Source organism: Hemicordylus capensis, chromosome 1 (assembly GCF_027244095.1).
Source record: "Hemicordylus capensis ecotype Gifberg chromosome 1, rHemCap1.1.pri, whole genome shotgun sequence".
Classification (NCBI taxonomy): Eukaryota; Metazoa; Chordata; class Lepidosauria; order Squamata; family Cordylidae; genus Hemicordylus; species Hemicordylus capensis.
The window spans coordinates 62,688,792-62,715,915 of NC_069657.1; the positions used below are offsets into that span (position 1 = coordinate 62,688,792).

At 40.9% G+C, this 27,124-nt stretch overlaps 1 protein-coding gene across 8 annotated transcripts in view; it reads left to right on the forward strand.

Annotated features, from left to right (window-relative positions):
* The window catches only part of STXBP6 (syntaxin binding protein 6), a 171,610-nt gene that overhangs the window by 105,906 nt on the left and 38,580 nt on the right, over positions 1-27,124 (forward strand). The window contains exon 1 of one of the 8 annotated variants that reach the window (XM_053283709.1): positions 19,378-19,397. The exons of the other annotated variants lie outside the window; for them this stretch is intronic. The gene's annotated coding sequence lies outside the window, so the exon portion shown is untranslated. Of the gene's footprint in view, positions 1-19,377; positions 19,398-27,124 lie in introns of those variants that run through there. 8 annotated transcript variants of the gene reach the window in all.

Below are 27,124 nucleotides of genomic sequence, written 5' to 3' on the forward strand. Positions count from 1 at the left end.
TTCCCAGACATGTCCTCTTCACACAAGGGGTGTAGCTATAATTGAGCGGATGGGTTCAAAAAACCCGGGCCCCTAAACTCCTGAGGGCTCCCCAGCTCCACCCCTCACTATCTTCCTCATTATATCTCTCACTCTGTGGGGCTGCTGGAGAGAAGGGCGAACACAGTCCCCCTCTCACCTAGCTATGCCCCTGATCCACACTATACTTCTTACCACAGTAAACACTGGTGGAATCTGGCCCACACAAACCAGTGAGTTACACAATGTTTTTGTAGTGAGTTAATACTGACAGTTCTATCATGAACCAGTTAAAGTAGTAGTTCAGTGTAGGATGATGCTTTAGCTATTGTAGGAGGGTACCATCTTATTTGTGTATCTCTCTATGTAAACCACCTTGAGAACTTTGGTTGAAGAGCAGTATATAAATATTCATCATCGTAGAAGAGCACAGAATATTGTTGGTGCCATGGAAATTAAAGCCAATGGCTGACATGCAGAGCACGGATGCATTGGTGCAGCCTAACAAAAGTACTCAAGTAATTTTACTGGTGCAGTAGGTGTTCTGAACATCCGATGATTTTGTGCAGTTAACTCAAATGAGATAACATCCAAGAAGATTAAATGATTTTTATTGCCTAACACGCAGGAATAACTCATATATTATAAATGCAGTTTCCTTAGAATTTGTGTTCATTTTGGTGATCCTTGGACATTAAACCCATTAGGTAAAAAGACCATTGTCTTCAGCCAGGTTCAGTTGAGGATTGAAGGCCTCTTTCCCTCCTTCCCAGAGTGCGCTCTTTTCTGCTACTGGCAGGGAAAAGGCAAAAGGCTCAAGCAAAGGAGGAGCCAGTGCTTTATTGGTTTCTCAGACGGAAACAGCCCAACTAAACTGTTCCCAATACATTGATTCTAAGTAGGCTGTGCTAGCTGTTCATGTGATCAGCATGCTTCTGGTTCATATAACATCATAGACTAAATTATTTTTCTAGAGCAGGCCTGCTCAACTTAGCCCCCACCCCCGTTGTTTTTGGACTTTGATTCCCATAATCCTCAGCCACAGTGCCAATAGCCAGGGATTATGCGAGTTGTAGGCCAACATCTGCAGGAGGGCCAAAGTTGAGCAGCCCTGTTCTAGAGTTACATACACCAACATAAAGTCTAACAATATTAACCTGGCTTGCTACTTGCATGCACACCAAACCCGTGGTGCTGTTGAGGCAACACAGTAGGGAAGTGGCAATTTTTGACTTCCTTCCCAAGAGAACGCTCTGTGCCACCTTTAAATAGAGGTATATTTCAAATGATGCAAAGGGCTTCTTGGGGAAGGGGAGGCCATCTAAAATTGTCACTTCCTCGCTGCACTGGTGCAGTCAGTTTGAAAGTTCTGCTAGGCTGTTCTCTCCCTGCACCAAAGCATCCTTGCTCTTTACCTAAAATTCATATGCCTTTTTGTGTGTGAATCATAGCTTTATGTGTGCTCTTGACTTCATATTAAGTTATTTACAAAGGTTCTACATATAATTTTAAATACTGTATTTTTATGAAAGATAATCTGTCTTTAAACTGGAACAAAGATGGCTTCTAAAAGCCTTTATTTTTAACCACTGTTCTGGCTAATTGTTCCTCAGACTGAGGGCTCTTACTCATCAAGAAGATTGAGAATTCTAATTAGAATGGACGGGACTGCACAGCTTTGACTGTATTCTGCTAGGTAATTTTTCATCATCTTTGACTTAACAATTGCTGAATGCTCTTTGGAGTGAAAGTCCCTAGAAAAGCTGCTTGCCCATCGTGAGGGGTGGTAATTAACATACAGTGCAGTGGACAAAATAATGCATCTGGATCCATTGTTCATGTACAGTTCATCTATGAAATCACTTTGATTTTGGACAGTTTCAGGTTTGTCTGCTTTTTGACTGTAAAATAGGAACAAACAGTGACCTTATTCCTGAGGTTATTATAAGAGAACATTTAGTGCCCAAATTAGCTGCAACAGGCTGGACTTGGGGAGGGGGGCTGATTTAAATAGATGGAGATGTAGCAGATATATAACACTTAACCACAGTTTGTTGTCCAAACACAGATTAAAAATTCAAAAATACAGGAGGTCATCTTTATTCATAGGAAGCTGTCATATACTTTGTCAGACCATAGGTCCATCTAGCTCAGTATTGTCTACACAGACTGGCAGCAGCTTCTCCAGGCAGGTTGCAGGCAGGAATGTCTCTCAGCCCTGTCTTGGAGAAGCCAGGGAGGGAACTTGGAACCTTCTGCTCTTCCCAGAGCGGTTCCATCCCCTGAGGGGAATATCTTACAGTGCTCACACATCAAGTCTCCCATTCATAGGCAACCAGGGCAGACCCTGCTTAGCTAAGGGGACAAGTCATGCTTGCTACCACAAGACAAGTTCTCCTCTCCCTAGATTTGCAGGGGTTTTGTTTGTGCCAATTAGTGCAAATATGGAAACAACAAATAAAGAAACTTTACCCCATGGGAATCCAGGGATTAGGTTCCTTACTCGGGTGGGATGGGTTTAAAAAGCAGTAAGGTTGCAGAAATAAGGGTAGGAAAACATAGTAGCTTATTCTCCAGGAATGCCCCCCAAATCTTCTTATTTTTTGTGTTTAAATTTTTAAAAAGGCAAAAAAAAAAAAAAAAAAGAGCCACAAAATGGCTCTATGCTTCAAAATGGCAGTTCTGTCCACTTGGGAACCGTGGATAGGTGGACATTGTCTATATTTCCTGCCTTGGATAAAGAAACTGGGTCTCTAAGACCCATCTGCAGATACATGAAACCATGATCCGCAAAATCGCGGATAACGAGGGTCTCCTGCACAGTGAAACTATGGTTTGACTTAGCAAGTTAACAGGGTGTATAAATGGAGCAGCAGCAAAAACTGGAGACATATAACAAGATTGCATTGGCTTCAGATCTGCTTTTGTGACTAAAACTGCTTTACTCACCTTGATGGATAATCTGTGCCATGAGAGAGACTTAGGAAATATAGCCCTGTTCTTCATCCTAGACTTCTCAGCTGCTTTCAGCCATGGTTTTCTTCTACATTGCCTAATGAGTTATGGGCATCATGTTGTGGTGGTTCTGCTTCTTACCTGCCATGTAGGTCTCAGGTGGTGGGACTGCTGTTTTGCCCATTTGTATGAAAGCATGCTTTCTAGAAAATTCAAAAATAGACTCTCCGTCATCTGGGCTACCTGTTTTGACGATGTGTTTAATTCTCTGGATGCAAAAATAGACCAATGTTCTCGCTCCCAAAACAATAGGATTACAGGATTTAGATAATTAGCTATTTGAAGAAGGTCATCCCAAAGATCAATGTAATTTTAAAGATTTTGTTCCAGATCAATGAAAACTAATTGGTTGCTAAAACAGTAACTTTCTATAGCCCTCTTATTATCAAACTAGTATGCTGTACCTGGCTAGAGGCCAAATGGAGGTATGCCAGCCAATGTACCCCTTGTAACTGGCTTGTTCCTTTAATCATGTCCCCCAGTCTCCCATAATTCTGTGTTTGTCTGAGGATGGCAGTGCTAAAACCGGGGACACCTTTCATGTGATCTAGAACCCTAGATTCTAAATCACATGGAAGATGTCCCTGCATTTTGCACTGTCCTCCTCAGACAAATGTTGAACCTGATGAGCCCAAGGGCATGTCAGTGCTAGGGGATGGGACCAGCTGATATTCTCCCAATCCTCCTCTACCCAGGTGCATGCTATCAATTTTAGGATGACTGAATAGGGCATTTAACCATAATTGCCTTTATTGGAATGTTTAACCTTTATTGTTTTTTACTCTCACTTCTATTCATACTACCTCTTTTCTACATTTCCTGCCACTCCTCATCTGTTTGCTTTGTATTTTAGAGGTAAGAATGAAAAATGTGTGGTGGTGTTATTGTTATTGTGTATTAGGCAGCAAGAGTGTTCTAGAAAAGCGTTTTGTGCTGATTTAAAATAGGCACAAGGGCAGGAGAGAGAAAACTATTGTTTTCCAGAGAATTGCAGAGGACTTAATAAAATAGTTATTTTCTGTACAGTAGATCTCACTATAGTCTCTCATCAAACATTACTGGAACATAGAAAGCTGCCTTTTACCAAGTCAGACCATTGGTCCATCTAGCTCAGTTTTGTCTGCACTGATTAGCAGTGGCTCAGGTCTCCAAAGGTCCTTCCGGTCCCTTCCTGGAGATGCCAGGGGTTGAACTTGGGGCCTTCTGCATGCAAAGCAGATGCTCTACCACTGAGCTATGGCCCCATCTCCAATTCTGTGGGTTTTTGTAGTTCTTCAGAAACCTGTAAAAACCTGTTTTGACCAGATATTGTAGTGGACAAAAGAAACGAGAAGCTGTATCATGGACAACGATGACCCTATAATACTACTTTCAGCTTTCTTCGAAGCAATTGCATCTAGTGGTGTGCACGGACCGGTCTGCAGCCATAGAAAATGCCTCCGGACCGGTCTGGAATTCTGGCAGTCCGGCAGTTCAGCAGGGCAGGGGAGTGTGTCTTTAAAGGGGGTTGGTAGTACTTACCCCCCCACACCGCTCTTCCCCCTCTGGCGCTGGAGTTTCCAAAAACGTTCTTGGGCCAGCAGAGTTCCTCCCTGCCGCTCCTGCCCCCGTCGTCGTCTGTAAAGGGTTAAGGTAGAAAGAGCTGGCAGCTCGCACGTACCCTTTGCGGCGCGCGCGCCAGCTGCGCAGACAAGTGTGCGCACCGCGAAGGGCGCATACGCACCGCCAGCTCTTTCTACCTTAACCCTTTACAGACAACGACGGGGGCAGGGGCAGCAGGGAGGAACTCTGCCGGCCCAAGAAGGGGGATGAGCGGCGTGGGGGGGGGCAAGTACTACCCCCTCCCTTAAAGACACACTCCCCCCAGTGCCGGACCACGCTTCTGTGGTTCCGTGCACATCCCTAATTGCATCTTGAGCCAAAGAGCACCACCTCAAGCTGGGTGAAGCCTCCCACTTTACTTGTTTATTCATTGAACATATTTCTATACCACCCAAAACTTGCCTGTCTGGGCGATTTGGAGGTCTTTTACCTGCTACATCAGTTAAAACAGGTGGGTTTTTTTAAGCTGTTAAGCACAATCTTTATATCTTTGTTACTATTTGACTTCCCCAATCTTTGATACACAGAATCCTAAACTAAGTTAATGACAGTGTGGTGTACAAACAACTGACTGCAGTTATGCTTGCATACCTAACCATCGATTAGCACATTATTCTATGATGGTGCCTAGCACATCATTGACTCTAACAGAGTGTTTAAATATAGGCCTGTTAAACAGTGGATGCAGCACAAATGAGGCATTTTATCAGAAAATGAGGTTGTAGTCACAAAGGATCAGTATGAAGTGATCATCGCCTATTAGAACTGTACTCAAAATGTCTTCATATTCATTCTCTAAGTGTGCTTAAAGCAAGCAATGAAATGACACGTAGGGAAAATTAACATCCCGCCACTACCCAGTTCAGCTGCTAAAAGTAGAGTGAGCTTTCTAACGAATTCAAAATGAAACCTAAATTAGTATGTGCACTTGGGTTGCAGTGAAACGTTAGCACCTCAGAAACTGTTTGATGGCAAATGATGATAATTTTTTCCAGAACACTTGTGGTGTTGCAAGTTCAACATTTAGAAGTTAACAAAATTTATATGCAGGATGTCAGGAAAAAGAGGGCCTCACAGGAGATTATCCTTGATTTGGAAGAATTGCAGAACATGGTTTTCCTGTCCCAATCATATCCTCGGATCTGTTTTATTTAAATAAAGATGTATGTATGCTATGCTTTTTTCAGTCTGAATTTATACTTGTAACAAAATCCACTTGGCCAGTGGGCTTAGATCCACGAGCCTCCCTTTTTGACATCTGACAAAGTTTTTAAAAGTGCTAGACATTCGAATCGCTGGCATGACTGACGCATAAGCTGCTTTAGAGGCCTTTCTGTGCAGCTCCCCTAGCTGGATGTCTCTGCCTGGCCTACTGCCATTTGCCAGGTGCAGTACAATGTTCCAGCCATTCCCAATAACGTGAAGTTCTCCTGCTCCTTGCACACAGTTATTCCATGGCCTGCTCCTTTTTCCAGGCCCCCTAGTAAGTGACACATTTCTCAGTCCAGTTTACGGAGCTTCATACTTTTGCATTGAATGGCTGAGTTCCATAGTCAATAGTGTGTGCTGTGAAAAACATTTTGTGTTCAATCAGCTCTTTCCACCTATTCTGTTGTATATTAGGAGGGAAATATTTAGCCAGTGAAATGAATTATTGGCATCCATCTACAGGTGAAACTCAGAAAATTAGAATATCGTGCAAAAGTCCATTAATTTCAGTAATGCAAATTAAAAGGTGAAACTGATATATGAGACAGATGCATTACATACAAAGCGAGATAAGTCAAGCCTTAATTTGTTATAATTGTGATGATCATGGCGTACAGCTCATGAAAACCCCAAATCCACAATCCCAGAAAATTAGAATATTACATGGAACCAAGAAGACAAGGATTGTAGAATAGAACAATATCGGACTCTGAAAAGTATAAGCATGCATATGTATTCAGTACTTGGTCTGGGCCCCTTTTGCAGCAATTATAGCCTCAATGAGGCGTGGCATGGATGCTATCAGCCTGTGGCACTGATGAGGTGTTATGGAAGACCAGGATGCTTCATTAGCGGCCTTCAGCTCTTCTGCATTGTTTGGTCTCATGTCTCTCATCCTTCTCTTGGCAATGCCCCATAGATTCTCTATGGGCTCAGGTCAGACGAGTTTGCTGGCCAATCAAGCACAGTACACTGTATACTTTTCAGAGGTCCGATATTGTTCTATTCTACAATCCTTGTCTTCTTGGTTCCATGTAATATTCTAATTTTCTGGGATTGTGGATCTGGGGTTTTCATGAGCTGTACGCCATGATCATCACAATTATAACAAATTAAGGCTTGACTTATCTCGCTTTGCATGTAATGCGTCTGTCTCATATATCAGTTTCACCTTTTAATTTGCATTACTGAAATTAATGGACTTTTGCACGATATTCTAATTTTCCGAGTTTCACCTGTATCCTTATCTTCACTATGTCATCTTTCCTTTTGTAAAACAAATTGTCGTCAACCACTTTTTAAAGATTTACATGTAAGAGTGCTTTATTGCATTTTTTCCTAATCAGATATTTGTTCAGTTAGTTATGACTATTAAGAGCTTTTATAGCCCTTAAAATAAGGTAGGGGTTGCATGGAAGAGATTGGAAAGGTGGGTTATATATTTTTTAATCATAACAATTGTTTACAAAGTGCAAGTCAAAACATGTTAAATGACATCCCAAAAAACTTGCCAGAACACCCAAACCACTGCCTATTATGCATTTATCCCTAGCTACCTTATTTCTCCCAGCTCTCTCTCCTTTGTTTGTTATTGTCATCATCCTGGTCTTCACATGGTTTGCATTGTAACTAACTTTGGCACAGGGCCTTTTTCATTAGCACCAAGCTGCTAATTGTGGCTATTACTTTGTTCATAAGTTATGCATGCTTAAGAGTTTTGCAAGTTTCTTATATTTAAAGAGGGAGACTTGTGCTCCTGGATGGACCCCTTGCAGGAGCTCAACTCTTTCCATTAACAGAAGGAGTTTCTGTTCATGGATCGCAAGGTTAGGATACAACTCCATATTTGATTTTTGTTGTCATGCTGTGCAACACTGAATAAATCATGGATAAAGCCATCTGGTTTGGGGGAAAGCAAATTCTGGAAATAGCATTTCAGAACAGCCTTTTTCGGCTCAAGCTCTTTTGGCAAGGTGTTGATAGCAGAAACTTGAACTTCAGTCATGCAGATATATGTGCTGCCTCTTTAATTTTTAAAGAGCAGCTTTAGATGATAAAGTAAGCTAGTGTAACTGAGACTCGTTTTGTTTAAAGTACATGAATGATGCATTGAAGTAGCACCTCTTAATGGATATGGAAAATGCCTTTGCAAAATATAAACCAAATATACATACATGTGTGAACACATGTGTGCTTCTTTTGTTCAGGATATTGTCCTGACCTTAGCTGTCTGTCTTTATATCTTTGAGAATTGATTTTAAATTAGCTTCCGATATGATTACTGCAGTGTGTCTTGATGACAAGATGCATTCTTTTGCATTCAGTTGTTTGTGAGTGACAGAAATGTTGTTCCTGAGTTTTGACTTTGTTTTAGAGCCAGTAATAAGAGTTTTGGAGTTTACTTTCCAAATGTCATATTAACTTCCCCTTGTAGTTGTACTGTGCATTTTATTTTGTTTTGTTTTCAGCACAAACCAGTATTAATTAAATCATACAGCTTGGTGGTAATTTTTAAATACAAACACAAGCAATATTCACAGGGAAGAGTCCTCTTGTAACATATTATGGGAGGACGTTAGCAAACAATATGTGTAAAGTTGTCTTAGTGGGACCCTATTGAAGGAACTGAGCCAACCATGTTTAGAGACTAGAACTGTGAACTCTCTTGAATAGTTTGGAGAACTCCTGAAATGGAGGGTATGGTGAAGAGAGCTTCTGGAAGTGCAGCAGCAGGGACTGAGGCCCCTAGGCTCTGGCACACAGTGAAGTTGCCACTGCACAACAAAGCCTAGGGTAGGGGTGTCAAACTGCAATCCCTCTGCAGATGTTGGCCTACAACTCCCATCATCCCTGGCTACTGGCCACCATGACTGGGGATGATGGTGTTGGATCTAGGACCCTGGCAGCATCAGCTCTCAGCTGCAGTGTCTCATAGTGGCCACTGCAGCATGGGGGTGGGGGTGTTAGGGTCATGGATAAAAGTGCTGGACTCCTCGCCTCTTTGTTCTTCCAGTGTTAGTCTCCATTTTGTCTCTCCAGAGATGGCTGTTTGTTTAGTCTCTCTCCCCTTTCAGCCTTAAGCTCAGCTTCCCTAGCCTTCTGCAACTTCTACATAAATCCTTGATGTTCTTCAAACTTAAAGAACTGTCTCCAGACCTCTTGCTTGGCTGAATTCTCCCCAAACTGGTTTTGCTCTGCTAATGGGAGTTGAGCTGCCATTCTTCTCCTACAGATGGGAGTTGTAGGACAACAGCTGGATGGCTACAGTTGACATGCCTTTGATATCTAGCGTCATTTAACCAAATACAATAAAAACACAATTTAAAACAATTATTTAAAACATTCAAATATTAGTAAAAGCCTGTCTAAAAAAAGTGTCTTAATGGCTCTTTTAAAGGCTGATAAAGATGTTAAGCCTCAAATATCTATAGGGAGCACATTCCACAGCCCAGGAGCAGCTACAGAGAAGGCCTGCTCCCAAATCACCACCAGACAAGCTGGTGGCATCCAGAGACAGACATCTCTTGATGACCTTCATGATCCCCACCGCACATTCAGAAGAAGGCGCTCTCCAAGGTTACCCAGTCCTAAGCTGTTTAGGGCTTTAAATGTAATGATCAGCACTTTGTATTTTACCTGGAAACCTATTGGCAGCCAATGCAGTTGTTTTATAACAGGCATAATATGGATCTCTGAGAAATCCCAGAGACCAATTTAGCTGCTGCATTTTGGACCAACTGAAGTTTCCGAAATACATACAAAGGCAAATATCATACTGAAGGTTGAGTTGTTTCAGCATCTGGTGTAACACAGTTTAAAATGTAAGAAAATAATCTTTCAAAGGTATAATTCAGTGTGACTGAATGGTACCTTCTGGACTGAGATTGCTTCAGACTTGTTGCAGAAGGTTTGCTAACTTGTGTGCTATGGAATTCTTAACATTTTCTACAAAATGTATGGATATTTTCATCTTATTTCTGTTATGTATTTGTGCAGTTCTTCGGGGGACAGTGTACCAATAATTTTTGTTTGCCAAACCCTTATTCCATACCAATAACCTGATGATGTTAGTTTCCCCCCAGTTCATAGTCAATGGAATTCCATACAATATATGCTTCCAAATAATGGTTCAGGTGGTGTTATAGCTTGAGGAGGTGGAGTGGGCGGGACAAGAAAACTCTTTAAAGGTTTGGTCTGGTTTTTAGTTCAGGCTAGGGTTAACTACTTGTATAAAATAAAAATAAGTATGATTGATGTTATTCACAGATAGTTGGTGGCATTTCCACCAGTTTTTCAGCCTGCCTTTTAAGTCTGTAAAAGGTATACGCTCAAACCCCTTGCTCCTCTGCTTCAGGATGTGGGTCAGAGGTTAGTAGCAGTCTTGGTTTTGATTTATATCCCACTCTATCCCATCAACTCAGTGTGGCTTACAACAGTTTTATTTTTAATAATCCTGCCCCAAAGGGGCTCACAATCTTCATTTAAAAAAAAACACACAAAAAAAACACCTCAGATGGGAGGTGCCAGATGACAGTCGGTCTTCCTTCATCTAATGGACAGGCTTCACCCTCTACTGCAGCCTGAAGGCAATGGTTGCAGAAGACACCATTCTTCTCAGAGAGGAGGGGCCAGATGGCAGTTGGTCCTCCTCAGACCAATGGAAGGTCTCACTGCTTTTTCTCCCTCTGTTGCAGCCTGATCCAAAATAGTGGTGGTCTTTTCTTCCCATCCACCCGCTGCTTTTCTTTCTCTCCCATTTTTTAAAAAAATTTCTCATTGTATCTCCTTTTGCTGCATTCTCCCTCTCTCTTTTAATAATTTATTTCCATGTTTATGTGGGTAGTGGTGGATTCAGTAGTGAGAATAGCATTCCTGACAGCCAGCTGGCTGCTGTTGGCTCTCATCTTTATCCTTCTGTCGATATAATTTTCTAAGGCATACCCGTGGCTAATCCTGTGTGTGACAGATCTCGCGAGAGTTTGCGAGTAGAAGCACTGTGGTGATTGGGCAGTGGAGATTCCATATGCAGATATGGAAGAGGAGCCTGTGATGGTTAAGGTCAGTTGGAATGCAACTGTTACTGGTCGGAAGATGTTCATGATTGTAGAGGAGAGGAATAGATAGAGGGCAGGGGTCTGCAAAGAGAGGGGTGATGAGGGAGGAAAGAGCCCCTTCAGGAGGAGGCTGCCGTTGTGTGAATTAGATGTGGAAACAAGATGAACAAGATCCGTAAACTCAGGAAGGGAGGGGGAGAGAGAAGATGGGAGGGGAAAAAAGACATGGGAAGAGCAAGTGGAGGAGAGAGAAAGAAGGAAGAGCAAGGGGCGGGCCCGAGCCTATCAGAGGCCTGAGAGGAACAAGCAGCCATAGCAGTGCCTATTGACAACAAGGAAGGGCCCAGTCAACCACTGCTACTGTTTGGGGCGAGCAGTGAGGAAGGTCAACCGCTGCTTCTGCTCTTGTGGGGAGGAGCAGGAGCGGAGCTCAGGTGAGAGTGAAGAGGTATCTTGGGATAGGGGGCTGCAGCTTGGCCAACAGACGCTAGCAACGCTGCAGTCATGACCAAGAGCAGTGAGAGGGAAGGAAGCAATGGGATGGAGGAGGAGGAGCAGGAGTGTTGCTCAGATGAGGATGGCGAGATCTCTGAGGTGAGAAGGGCTGTGGCAGGGGGTCAGGGGAGCAATCAGGTCAGCAATCAGGGAGCAATCAGAGCGCACAGATGCTCTGTGTGGGTTAAGCTAGTTGTTGTTTTTGTTGTTGTAATTGTTATGCCATTTACACACAGTCTACCTGATGTTACACACAGTCTACACACAGTCTACCTGATGTTATTGACTGGATTTGGTACTTTAATTATCGGGCCCTTTCCAATGATCTAGGATAACTAAAGAAGAATTAAAGATATTGTCGTAGTATTCATGCTGTCCCAAGTAGTGTGACCCTCTGTAGTTGATGTGTTGTAGTTTTATTGATGTAGTTTTATTGATGCCCAAGATGTCAAGATGGTCTTCGAGTTCTTTTGGTACTGCACCAAGGGCACCAACAACTATTGGCACCACTATTGTTTTCTTTTTCCAGAGCCATTCATTTTAATCTGAAGGTCCTTGTATTTAGTTATTTTTTCCAATTGTTTTTCATTGACTCGTCTATCCCCTGGGACTGCAGTATCAATTAGCAGAACCCGATTCTTCTCGATGACTGTCAGATCAGGCATATTGTGCGCTAAATGCCTATCAGTTTGTATTCGAAAATCCCAAAGGATTTTTGCCTCTTCATTTTCTGTGACCTTCTCAATCGGATGATTCCACCAATTCTTGCTTGCTGGCAATTTGTAGTTCTTGCAAAAGTTCCAGTTGATCATTGCAGCAACTTTGTTGTGTCTTTCCTTATAATTAGTCTGTGTGATTTTCTTACAACAAAATACAAGGTGCTCAACCGTCTCATCCACTGTATCATCATCATAATTATTATTAATAATAATAATTTTATTATTTTCTACAATTATGTAGGAAATTACCCAAGGTCATATATCTAGCTTTTATTTTAGGGGCTGTAGATGAGCAGCAACATTTTTGAATCCAAATACAACCATTTGTTTGTTTAGAATGTATAGCATTTAGCAAGAAAACTCCCTGAAGATACAAATTACTGCATACTTAAAAGTCATGATAGAACTGATTAGTATGGATGCTAAATAACAATGAAGCATTAGAATATTATTTAAAAGTATCTGCATGTAAAAAGAGGAAACTAATTGCCCATATGAGTCCACAAGACTTTATTAATAAATTGTGTACTAAAAGCTGCTGTGCAAAAATAGTTCATTCACTACAATAGCATCATTAAAACTCAGAAATCTGTAAAATGAATTTGGACTATCAATTTTCTTCCCTTTAAAAAATCTAATATTTGCATTTGAAATATTATTTAATATTTAATATTTGGTGTTTTTGCATGCATATTTAAGGAATGCCTCTATTTTAGATTGAGAATCTAACACAATAGGAGAAAGAGCTATGAATCAAGTACTACATAAGAAGCTCTACTGCTGCTAATTTCCAGACTGATGTAGCATGTGGGGAAGGGATTTCAATGACCTCCTCTTCCTCAGAAGCACTCTATACCTCCTGAAAATATATCCTTAAGGGCTGCACAGCACTCAGGGACATATTTTCAGGTGGCACATGGGGATTTTGGGGAAAGGGGAGGTAATTGAAATTCTTTCCCCTTGCCCTGTGTGCAAGAGTGGTTCTGCTGGGAACTCGGCAGCTGTGCCAGTTTTTCTCACATAGTGCTTGCAACCTAGCCTTCTTAGACGTTAGGAGTGCTGTGGGTGCTCACACTCACAACTTCAAAACCGGAGCAGAAGTTCTGCCCTGCCGCTGTTGCTCACTTCTTCCCACTGGGCACACAGGCTTACAGTGCTGTTTGAACGGGGATATGCCATAAGCATAATTCCTTGGTGATTCCATGAGCGGAAACCTGGATCGATCCAGGCTGGTGCTCACAGAATTGCTGGCAAACACATTTAAGGCACATCCCCCTTCTGTTAGGATGTCAAGAAGTATTTCTTTTTATCTCTCAAGTTCTGTCCAAGTTGAACTTCTAACCTTTTCAAGTGGTTTTGGAACCGGTTTAGCCACTCTGAACCAGTTCATACATCACATATTGATTAATATCTCTTACAATTGAAACATAACTCTTAAAAAGATGAGTACAATGCTAAATTTGTGGGAGGGGAATCACATGCTATTTGCATGAACTAATACTGCATTCTTCCGCACTCTGTCAATCATATTTGCTCTCTAAAAGGACAGCAAGAATTTCAGTCCTCAATATTCTTTCCATCTTGAGTTGCATAGTGGGAATACATTTTTTGCTCATTACTGGTTTTTTGTTTCTTGCAGTACTGAACAGCAGCATGTATAATGGTATTATATAAATCTGTGGAGTGACCATCCATATAGAATACGTTGTGTCCAGTTCTGGTGACCTCATAGAAAAAGACTTAAGGTTGAAAAAGGTGTACTGAAAGTAATCTAAAATAGCTTGCTAAAGTGAGAGAGAGAGAGAGAGAGAGAGAGAGAGAAAGCTTTGCAAAAAGCATATGAATGATAAGTATTCATGAAAATAAGAATAAATATAACACCTGCCTATGCTTGGAGAGCTTCCAATGAGGAAAAGCTAGAGTTTTCATAATTCTTATAGTTCCTCTAGGACTATAAGAGAACTAGGAGATTCCATTTCATCTTGAAGGTCAGGTCTGAGCATTAAGCAGACAGTTGGCCTAGAATTCCAAGGTCCTTTTTAATTCTGAAATTATATGCATCTGTCAACTATAGTGCACAACTTGCAAAGAAATCAGTAACTATATGAAACGTCAGTCAACATCTTGTTCAGTGTGTGTACTGTTTCTGAGATTCTGCTCAGTGTCTAAAATGTTGATGGTCTGTGGAGTGGCACATATTTCATCACCTTACTAGAGAAAGGAAACTAAGTCTGAGGATGCATAATGTGTTTTTCCCCTACTTACCAATTTCAAGGTGGTGTAAGAGAGATTTTGTGGTATGTATATTCACTCTGTTGTAATTTCTAGAAAATGAGTTTTCTAGGCTTTTGTGGTACTTCAGAATCAAAAAGTAGGCATGTGCCATTCACAATGATGTCCCTGCCTCAATTTGATATCAGTTTGATTCTCATAACTACAATATTTCAGCCTCGGACTAGAAGTTTGGAAAGTATAAGATAAACACCTTCAGCTTACACTCAGTGACTGATATCCAGACTAGCATTGTGCACTATTACCCTATTTTAGAGTTACCTAGTGCAGATTTCAGCATGGGGGATTAATTTCCCAGATAGATTTAGGTATAGCCACTCCTTTTTCAGCAATTACTAAAGTAGCAAGTAGAAAACCTTTTTGTCCAGGAAAGATTTCTGCATCAGCAGATCTTTACAATTATCCACTCTCATGTAAAATGCCCAGAGCAAAGATATAACAAGCCCAAGCTGCAGACGGGAGGAACAAAAAAATGTAACAGCTTAAAATATATTTCCAACCGTTACATGCTAAATATATAAGAACATTTTAAAGATGAACCTGCTTTCCAGTTTCTGAGAATGCTTTTGCTCAATATTCTTCATTTTAACGTCAGTTTAAAGTAGGTTCCATTTTATTTTAAGATAAAAGTGCATCTCTTTTTAGTGCATCTCTAATGCAGGGCATGAAAAATCCCAGACATTAAGTCACCATAGCACCTGGAAATTTAAGTGCAGTGTCTGAGCCAGGTAATAGACAGATGGAAACAGAAGGCTGAAATAAAGGCAGGGACAGGTTGCTCCTTTCTCCTCCTGGTAACCTAAGCTAGGCAACGAATGGATGCAGTGATGAGAAGGAGGAAGCGAACAAGGCAAGGATAGGGTGCTTCCTTCTCCTGGTCACATCCATCCATGTGAGCCAGGCAGTGGATGAGTCCAATGAAGAGATAGCAAGCAAGGTGTGAGTTGCACCTTCTCAGGGTGGAATGACTCTCTCTTGGGGCCTATCCATGTGGAAGAAGCCCCTCCCCCAAAACCTGGATTCTTTACTTCTAAAAAAGATGAAAGCAGCACTTTGCCAAGGTGTTGCTGCCTCTTTTTTTGTGGTCCACCCCTCCACCTGCAGCTCATGTACCCTTTTAGAGGGTTCCTGACCTTTTGGGGGAGGCTTCGGGGGGGGGGGTTGCAGTGGTGTGGGCTGGGAAAGGCCTGGAGTATGAGCAGATCTTCCACTCATACAGCTCCGAATCAGTCTGAATACAGACTTATTCCCATATTGGTTTGCATTGGATTGTTGCCCAAATATTATTTCTACTGATTGAGGCCACCCCATTTTCTTCCAAACAAGGCTAAACTTGCCAAGATTAAGGATGGTGCTTTGTTTTTTGTATGCAACTATTAATGGTTCAAGATTTGAGAGAGAAAGAGCTGTGTTTCTCATACTTGCAGTGCTTGCTTCCACCTGAAACTTGAATAGGAGCTTCCAGTTCTGAACCACTATACCGCTTGGTGTTTGATGTAGAATTATATCTTTGAATCACAAGTAAATTCCATGTTGTCATTTCCTATGATAGAAAATGGCATAGCAGGTACTTGTGCAAGCTTCAGGAACGAGAGATTGACTTGCCAAGTCAGGGAAAACCTTCTGCGCTCCAGCTGTTTCATTTGTTTTCCATTGCTTTTAAACATAATGACTATTTTGAATTTGGTTTAATTACTGATTGAAAATAAAACCTCCCCTGTACGTTACCTTTTACTAGCTTGGTGTTTCTAACTTCAAACAAGCCCTGCACCTCAGATTTGAAAGCAATGCTTATCTTGCATGGAAGTTCAGGGAAAGTAACATAAATAAAGCTGATGGCTTATTAGACAAATGACGACAGACGAGAAAAGTAAATGCAAGGAAAGACTGGGCAACAATATGTGATCATTTATCATCATGTATACTTATTTGGCTTACCATGCCACTGAATACTAGGTGCTAAGCAGAGATGTGAGGTGGAAATTTTTCCATGAATTTTTGTCTATTTCTAAAATTTCTACTTGGCTATTTGAAAAATGTTTGAAATACAGTGAGGGAAATTAATATGGTGGAAGTGGTGTTTTTTTATTGTATATATGGCATGCCAAATCAGATCTCCTGCTAACTGAGCAAAGAGACACCTTTTTAAAAGTGGTAATTCTCTTTATTGCGCAGGGGGAGAGCAACTGGCCCTGTCTAGCCCCAGCACAGCATCCCTCCAGTGGCTGCTGCTGGTGTATTATCTTCTGTTTCTTTTTAAGACTGTGGGCCCTTTGGGGACAGAGATCCATCTTTATTAATTTTTTATTTCTCTCTGTGAACTTTTTTTGGAAATATTGTTGAAAAGCAGTAAATTAGTTGTCAAATATTCATCGTCATATATAGATCCCAGCCTAAATAGGGCACCAGGAAAATTTGTATAATTTTTAAAGGAAAAAAATTAATGCAAATGAGGGGGAAATTTGTATGTGAACATTTCCCAGAAAAATCATATCTCTGGAGTTAAGGAGCAATAATAGGATGGGGCCATTGCCTCCAAGCCCTGCTTGTGGGCTTCCCAGCAGCATTTGATTGGCTATTGTAGGAAGCAGGATGCTTAGCTAGATGGACAGGTGGACTGATGCAGCCGGGCTTATGTTCTGTGCAGTAAATCTCCTAGTTAATTATACTTGTAATGAGAAGTCCTGATTATAATGTGTGGTGATTAAAGCATTTGGCATTCCTGGTATTGCTAGCTACATGAACATTGTTTCTTATGATCCACATGTTTCCATAGGTAGATGATGATGATTAATCGCACTGCAATGTTGACAGCCTAAATTAAAACCGTATTCATTATTTTTAATTTTGACCTTGTAAGGAATTATGGTTGCATTTAAATTCTGGGTTGTTTTTTTGAAGACCTAAAACAGGGAATCGTAGCTTTGCCCTTTCTTTTCAAAAGCACTAGATGCTATTACACCAAGACAAACAAGCTAAAACCCCTGGCTCACACAGCAAAAGGTACCAACTGCTCTTGATTGTACAGAGTGAAAATATATCTGTCTCTGAGATTATAAATTTGTTCTAATGTATTTTATCTTGAAGGCTTTGAACATGGGAATTAAAACCTGACACACAGATAACAGAAAAGCTACAGTGTGCCGATAAAGAAAAAGATTAATGGGATGATTTGTTTTCAGCTGTGCTGTTGAGAAGGGATGTGAAGAGGAAGAACGTTAAGGCGTTGTTGGCAGATACTATGTGTGTCTGCTGTCAAATCTAGAAATGTTATTTCCTTTAGCCTCTTCTCCAATCCACTGTTTGTTTTGTATAATCTCTTTTACCCAGCACCCAACCAGTATAGCACTCCAGTATGTGGATGAAGAGGGGTGTGTGGTCAAATTCAATTATACTTGCAGTATATGTTAGAATATATTATACAGAAACTGATTAGCTAAATTTAAATCCTGTGCATCTGCTGTGCATCTTGTTTTTTTATTTTATTTTTCTTATGTCAAACTTGGAATATGATTAATTTTGGGTGAGGACAGGAAACTACTTGTTAAGAGATGGTTATATGTTTCCTTACATAAGTATTTGGCTGTCAATTTTTTGCTTATTAGTGTGGAGTAAACGGTGGTTCTCTTTTATGCATTTGTTAAACATAATGTTTGGTAGTACATCTTATTTTTAATATTTTCCATGATTTGCTTAATCCTATTCCTCAACAGCAGGAAATCCTAGACTTAAAATATCTCTGATAAATTTTGGACCATACTCACAGGAACTAGGGGTGAGTATTGGTCTTACTCCCCTGGGACAGGTCTCACTCCTCTGCCATATTTCAGGCTCCTTTCCTAAACTGTAAAGTTCTATTTTTTTAGATGTCTTTTGGCCATTCTGCTGGCTATAGTAAAAGCTGAAATTCTGTGTATCTGCGCTTGCGTATGTATGCACATGTGTATGTATGTGCAGTTTTTTTCTGGCTTATGTGTTAAAGATATCTCTCTCTCTCTCTCTCTCTCTCTCTCTCTCTCTCTCTCTCTCTCTCTCTCTCTCTGAGCTGAACATGTGCTGTACTTTTTAAATGAAAAGAGAGACTTCTATTCTATATTGTCTGAATGTCTTCAGTCATGACTATCTCTAGAGTGTACCTCGGTATAGATTTGAAAGAAATCAAAATATTACATTGTTCATTAACTCCACATATAACACTTCTCCAGCCCTAAAACTTATCCTAGCTTCAGAGTCTAGAGTAGACCATGGGTTTCTTGGTCAGAGAGTAGGTATACTAAATACACACATCAGGCATTAAATATTCTCTGCCACGGGATGTAGTGATGGCCTCTATCTTAGATGGCTTTAAAAGGGGCTTGGACAAATTCATGGAGGGCAGGCCTATCAATGGCTACTAATCTAGTGGCTATAGACCACCTCCACCCTCAGAGGCAGGATGCCTCTAAATATGAGTTGCAGGGGAGCAACAACAGGAGAGTCAGTGGGTCCTCACCTCTTGCCTGTGGGCTTCTCAAAGGCATCTGGTGAGCCACTGTGGGAAATGGAATGGTGGACTAGTTAGACCTTGGGCCTTATCCAACAGGACTGTTCTTAGGGAAGAATAAGCACTCTTCTGGTGTTGTGCTACATTCTGGAAGTACTCGGAATACATCCGAAGTGTAGTATGAAGACAGAAATTGACTCCGTTGCTCTCCCAGTTTCTAGTCTGGCCAAGACTCGTATGTCTGGTTGTGATGAACTCTAGAATTTTATGTATTTATTTACATGTACGGTATATTCCACTCATCCTCCAAGTAGCCCAGAGTGGTGTTCATGGGTATGTTTATCCTCACAACAACCCTGTGAGGTAGGTTAGACTGAGAGATAAGTGACTGGCATAGAATTATCCAGTGAGTTTCATGAGCACTATATCACACTGGCTCCAAGTGCTTCCAAAGTGCTACATGAAGTATGATGGAAGGAACATTCACTAGCAGGAGGAGGGTAGTCACTGGTGAGCACACTTGTGGATTGTTATGTTATGGATTTATTTATTTATTTAAAATATTTCTATACCACCCAAAACTTGTGTCTCCGGGCAGTGTAAAATTAAAATCATTTAAAAACAATTAAAAACAATTAAAACCCAGTATGAAACGTTTTAAAACTATAAATCTAGTTAAAAGTCTAAAATCTAATTATGGATGCATCAAGTGTTGTGAAACTGAATAGAAATTGGACAGATGAGCAATAAGATACCAGGATTTGAAGGTCAGCAACCTCTGATCTCTACTGTAAAGGTTGTTCAGTGTGCTTCTCATAGATTTGACAACCTGAATGTCAGAATTTCAATCCATGTGTTTCTGTTGAAAGTACTGCATTTCTCTGGAGACCAAGAGTATAAATTGACTGTATCTGAGCTGTGTTCTTTGGAAGATGGAAAAGAAAATTATTTCTGAACACTGAATTCATGAATGATTAAAAGTATATCACAGTATTTAAAAGTGTATCACTGTGACCTTTGGGTAACTTGGAGTGCATGATTAATGTACTAATATTGCAAAACTCCAGTCCTTGTTTTGTCATCAGGTTCTGATGGAAAAGAATCGCTTTGAAAACATGCACGTTACAACACCTAGGTTGCATATCTTTAACACATAACTATTTTCTTGAGTGCTGCATTTGGGGTTTGTCTGTACTGTACTTGCAATAAATAGGTAGGCCCGGAAAACTGAGGCAAAACATCTAAAAGGGCTTCTCCAATGAACAATGAAAATAAGATTAGCTAATTATTTTTTAAAAAAAAACTGTGAGGAGATCCTTGCTAATCAACTTTTTAAAAGTAACTTACTGATACGTTGCAAATGTTTTACTCCTTTCCACCCTGTTGTAGTTTATTTGGCTGGCTTTATTGCATCTATTACTTTGTATGTAATAAAGCCTTTTCTGGGGTTTTTCTCTCTCTCTCTCAATGTCAGCAATAACCAGGCATAGCTGTGAGTCATCAACCTTCTCCTCCCCTGTTTATTATGTGTTACCCTGTTTAATTAGATTGTGGGAAGACTTGGCTACAAGTGTGGATTTTAAACAGTGGAATATAGAACACTGAAGCTGATGTATAGACGTTGAAACGTCTGTTCTTTGTTGCAATTCCCTCTTTCTATGTTTTAATTTATGCAATTGAAAAAGGTCTGGAGAGAGGTATTGTAGAAGATCCATCATGCAGATACATCATCATTATATCAACTAATTCATGGTTCTGAGGTTGTGGAATGACACTTTGGCTGTGACTAAGCATTTCCCATATATTAATTACCATTAAAAGTTGGGGCGTGATGCACAAGAGGGGATTGGCATAGAGCTCAGTGAAGTCCAGGTGCTCTCCATAAGTAATTTGCAGCTTGGGGCACTGTGAAGTAGGCAAGAAGGCAGGCTAGGCGTGTGTAAGAAAGGGGGTGGGGGTGGGGAGAGAGAACATTTTTTTATTATTACCACCACCACCTTTGGTCATATTGCCACGCCATAAAAATTGTTCTCTTGGTGGCTCGCAAAACAATAATACAGTCAGAACATGAATTAAAAATGCAACACAAACTATAGCAACAAATACAACTAAAAAGGCAAAAGCATTTTAAAAGCCTAGATGAACAAAAAGGCATTCACCTGGCATTTAAAAGAGCATAATGATGGTGCCAGGCAAGCCCACTGGAGAAGCTATTCCAAAAATGGGGTGCCACGACCAAAAAGGGACTATCCTCAGTCACCACTCACCCTGCTTCATTTGGTGGGGGCATTCGGAGCAGGGCCTCTGTAGAGGATCTCAAGGTCCAGGTAGTGGCATATGCAGCAAGGCGCTCTTTCAAGTAACCTGGTCTCAAGCCGTTTAGGGCTTCAAAGATACCAGCACTTTAAATTGGGCCCAGAAACTAAGTGGGAGCCAGTACAACTGATGAAGCAGCAGTGTAATATGATCAAAACACCCAGTCCCAGCTAATACTTGCAGATCCAATTGGGACCAAATGCAGTTTCTGGGCCATTTTTAAAGGCAGACTCATATACAGTAATCCTAAACAAATCTCAAGCCTCCTATTAGAAGCAGTAACCAGTTCATGGTGGTGCACAGGTGGCCATAGTGGGAAGGGGGAAACAATTCCACTGAGCACTGTACTGGTTCTTCCCCCTGCCCTCTCATGTGTCACCATGGAGGAATGGATCCTGCTCTTAGTTACTGTAATACCTTGTGATATTTAATTGTTTTTATTTGTTTTGTAAAAGCTTTCATTGAATAGCATCCCCTTCATGTCCTCTCAGTGTCATATTAACTTAGGGGTCCTCTTTTGTTCCAGGAGCAGGTAATAAGAATTGCATATGTGTTGTCCTGCAGTGATTGCATTCTATGAAGAAATGCTTAAAGTGAATGTCTGCTTTAATAATAAGAATTACAAAGGACTTGGGACACACTTTTCAAAAAATCATAACAGCCTAGAAATAGTAGAACCTACCTTAAATCTTGCTTTGCATACCTTGCATTAATTAATGTAAAATCTCTTTATCCCATAGCTGCCAATTAGTGTGGTGGCTGTAGTAATGTCTGCATTCAACTTTCCCTGTAGACAAAGCAATCTTGATTTTTCATTTCCAGTAAAGAAAACAAAAGGCGAAATGCCTGAAGCACTGTAGGGAGGTTTTCCTGATTTCACAGTTAAAGTGAAAAGTCATTTGGCTAAAATTTAAACAATTGAAGTAATCATTTCCTTTTTATAGCAGCTCTAAGATATCAAACACTTAATTTGTTGCATTGGTTCACATTTTGATGCCTTCAGCTGTTTATAAATACATAGAAGGCTTTTCCAGAGAAGCAATCAAGCCATTTGTCAAAAGATTTCTGATTAGCAAAAGGATTTTAAAGTTTGACTGCTGGCTGCTAATCTTAAACAATCTTTTTATTTGAACTTCTGAGCATGGGCCTGTGACTAGCTAGCTCCATAAGCCTTACAGGATCTTTTTAATTGTGTATTATTGTGTATCTTTTTATACCTTCCCCACCCATGCCTCAAAACAAACCTCTTCTGAAACAAAGGAACATTTAAGTAGTTTGTCATATAGCATGGACATATGCCATTCAAAAGGGGAAAAATTGAACATTCCACTGGGCATGCTCAAGCTTTTAGAAGTGTCTAAAATAGTGCTTTAGAGCATGGCTGTAATGTTGACTTCAAAAAGGAGAATGCATTTCTAACTTTGACAATATATTGTCAAAGTTTTAAAAATGCACCCAGAAGTGTTTGAAGAAAGATGAAAACTAGTCCCAGATTTTGTTAGAGGTTTTTTTGGAGGTTGCAGGGTTTGGGGTTTGTTTGTTTTTAGTTTTTGTTTGTTTGTTTTTTAAAGTTAGTCTTCATTGGAGGAACTTGCCCATTACAGAACACTCGCCACATCACAAGGTAAGTGAGAAAGCAGAGCAGGTCCACTTCTCGAGCTGAATTGTACTGAGGCAACCAGTCAAGATTTAGTGGGTGTTTTCAGAGCTAGGGATTTGGGATTTCCTGGTGAAACAGTTTCTGTTAACCACTTTTTAAATCTTTGGAATTAGAAGATTTTAAAAAAGAAAGAATGGAGGCTTCTCACTTCTCCCTGCCTTTTATTTAAAAATATTCTGCTAATAGGTTGAAAAAGAAGCAATGTTTGTTATCCATTCCTCACTCTGTAACTCATTTTTCCAGTTCTCATATTTGCTTTCACAAGCATGTTGTTCTTGGCAAATTATGCAGCTTTCCAGGTGTTTTTTTTCCAGAGATACATTAAGTGCAAGCAGATTCCTGACAAATAATAATGCTTAATTTCTGCTTTCATTCTTTTGTGATGATTGATTATCCTGTTATGTTTTGTTGAAAACAGTTCTGTGATAGCTGTTGAGAAATGTTAAGGCTGTACACACAATCGGTGTATAGAGCCAAAAGAGGTTCTGGGGCGAGAGCAGGCTTGACCCTCTCTCTCCGCAGACAAGCACTCACCCCTTCTCGGACGGGCAGATTGCCCACCCAGACAAGCGGAGGCTTGGCTCTGGCACTCCTGCACCCGGCCACAGCTTGCCCAGCAGCTCCGGTGGTCGGGCAAAGAGAAACACCACCACACTGCGAACCGCCCCCGGAGCCCCAGCAATGCACCAAGCGAGTGTGAAATGCATTCCTGGGATCCCCTCTCCCCAAGTGTATCTGTCACACGACCAAAAAAATGGGGTTAACGGAGCGCTTGCTCCATCAACCTTGTTGAAGGGGCAGGGTATTTAGGCAGGCTTGCCGTTGAGCCACCACCGGGAGCAGCACAGCTCCCGTTGCTGCGCGTGAGAATCACCTCATTGGCTTGCACAAAATGTACCTTGGTTATTAAGTCAGCTATGTTCAGGGGCTGTTGAAATCTAATTATTCTCTTACTGGAGGAGAAAATTCTAAGAAGTTATTCACACAATCAAAAACTGTGTTTGATCTGGGTTTGGGAGCCGTGTGCTCCAAATCTTTGGTTATATGGAAGTAAGGGTAAGAGGAAACCTGGTTAGCTTTTCCTCCTACCTTGCTTTCACACAATCACTTCTACCCTGTTTTTGCTTCCACACAACCAAGAATTGGGAGCACACACAGCTCCCAAACCCAGGCAGAACACGGTTTTTGATTGTGTGGATGATCTCTAAGTGTCCATGAATCCCACCTCAGACAAAATGCAAGACATTGTATGATACTGCATTCTCTACAGAGAATTGCTATGACTCATGCATGTGATATGATGCTGATTCCTTTTACTCCCCTACCACCAATCCATCAGTGAGGTGCTCCACACAAGCAGGCTCTACACACCGCTGGATAGGCCACCCACAGGATCACAGGCTCTGTCACGGACCCAGTTGGGGTGGTGGGGATCGGGGGCCCCTGCACAAGTGTGCAGGGCATTCTGGGGAGCCCCCCCCAATGCGGGGAGGCTTGTTGTTGAGTCTCCATTGAGGGGCTCCTCCTGAGCCGCAGTGCGGAGCCATGGCATGGCAACACACAATCAGAAAAACGGGGTTAGTGGAGCACACACTCAGTTAACCTAATTTAAGGGGGGGGGCAATTAGTGGGCTTGCTGCCAGGAAGTAAGGGTAAGAGCACACGACTGTTGTAGCACACGACCTGCAGAAACTGGGCTGGGCTCCCTTAGCCTGGTTTCTGCAGGTCGTGAGAATAGCCTCACTGATTATCTTATCTTGCATACTTTTAAATTCTGATGTCATTTCTTGGACTGTAGTCAGAACCAAAAATTTCCTCTGGGTCCTGCAGATTTTCCTCAGGTACCATTGCTTTCGTTGCATCTCAGCTAGGTCTTTGTTGCTTATACATCCCAAGCAAGCCTTCCCAGCAAGTTGTAGGAAATTAATGGTGGCCTTTCCTTTTTTGGGTGGTTCAGTTTCAGAGGACCACCAGAGTAATGTTATGAAGCAAGATGTCTAGCTACCCTTGTACTTAATAAAGACTGAAGGAAACATAGGATTAATAAGTTAATTAGGTTGGTGACATTTGACAAGCATTGTATTTTGGCCTCATTTTGTGGATGGAAGACCCTTACTAAGAAGGAAAACTTGAGTTGCTTCCAACCTCTTATTTGTCAGCACTTCATAGATTCCAGAAACATTAGTGATTCAGTGCTCTAGCAGCTACCTGCTGCTGGACCTGAGGCAGTCCCAGCTGGCCCGCTGATATGTGCCTGCTGTTAAAAATCCTCTCCTCCCCATGTTCAAGGAGGAGGAGGGAAGAAGCACCATTACTCTCCGAATCTTTTCCACACAAACCCCTGCTCTTCCTTTTCCTCCTGCTGAACCTTTTCTTCCCTGTGTTCCCTGAGCAAGAGTACTTTTATTAGGTGCTGGAGATGCACTACAGCATTTTGGTGGGCCCCCACTTACTTACTTTTCTTGTGGTGATTCCATCTGGGGCTCAATCTGAGATATAACAGTGATGAGATGTTCAAAGTAGTGGACTGTTATATGATTACTGCTGTGAACACGATCCCTAGTTTGTAACTAAGAATTTATTCTTCTCCCTTCTAAAAAAAAAAGCACCCAGCAGGAAACCTGGTGCTTGGAGGTGACCACCCTCCTTTTGGTTTTCTCCTAAAGTTTTTAGATTGTGAGCCCTTTGGCGACAGGGAGACATCTTATTTATGTATTATTTCTCTGTGTAAACCACCCTGAGTCATTTTTGGAAGGACAGTATAAAAATCAAATAAATAAATTAAAAAAACTTGATTTAGTCCTGTCGAACCTGAGAGGAGAGCTGGTCTTGTGATAGCAAGCATGACTTGTCCCCATAGCTAAGCAGAGTCTGCCCTGGTTGCATCTGAATGGGAGACTTGATGTGTGAGCACTGCAAGATATTCCCCTCGGGATGAAGCCCCTCTGGGAAGAGCAGAAGGTTTCAAGTTCCCTCCCTGGCTTCTCCAAGATAGGGCTGAGAGAGATTCCTGCCTGCAACCTTGGAGAAGCCGCTGCCAGTCTGTGAAGACAATACTGAGCTAGATAGACCAATGGTCTGACTCAGTATATGGCAGTTTCCTATGTTCCTATGAGCCTGTGTTACATTTCACAGCAATCTCCAATGCAGAAGTTACCCTCCACAAAAGTGTCAAAACCACACTGAATTCTGACTTCATGAAAGCCCCAACAGGCTAAAGGTGTTTTTTAATTAAATGTTTCCGTTTTGTGATAAAATAAAACCAATTAATTTGATATTGGTAAGACCTAACCCTGTCTTAAAACCAATTAAAATGTCTTGCTTTTATGACAGGAAGACATTGTACACCTCAAGCAGTTATGTGCTCACTTACTGCCCTAAAATATAAATGGCTCTGTGCCTGTCAGACATGTCTTATCCATGTTGCTCATCCCCGTTAATGAGTCCAGCCTTAATAGTGCTTTCTGATTCCCTGATTAATTCCATAAAAATATAATCTCAAATATAGAGATTAGGTGATAAACTGCTCAGCATCTAACTACCAGAAATAGATGGCATATAATATAGTTTTGTATAAATTTATCCTTAGTAAATAGAAAGCAATACATCTGTCTAAGATTGGTATATGTTTCATAGAACAGAGTAATCAGATACCATATCAAAGGAACAAAACTTCCAGTGAAGTTGTAATCTTCAGTTCCTGCTTAGCTACGACAGCAAAGACATTTATTTTCATAATCAGAAACTGATCTGTAGCAAGCTTCTAATATACATAAACTTTTTTTGTTCTACCAAATAATTAATATAGACCTAATCCCTCTTCTTTGATTGATGCTGAAGCAGTAATATGGTGATTACTCAGTGCCTTATTACTGACCTGCATTTAAATTGCTTTGATTAGCATACTTTGATCAAAGAATAAGAGACTTGAGATTTTGAGTGTGTGTTTTAAAAACTGGCTGACTTAAAGCTTTGGATGTTACTTCAGTGTGTTATTGGCATTCTTTCAGCATTTTAATTTTACATTTTATAGAATATAATTTAAAATTGAATTGCATGCAAAGAAGCATTTTGTGTGCTATTTTGAAATGCAACACTTGAAAGCAAACCATAGTAAGCCAGATCACCCTGCCTATCTAGCTGCTGCTTGAATTGGAAAAATATCTGGATATCCAGGGACGTAAGTATCACCATCTTATAACAATGATAGCCCTGCATTAAACAAGAAAGATAATATATATATAAGCAGCATTACACAGTA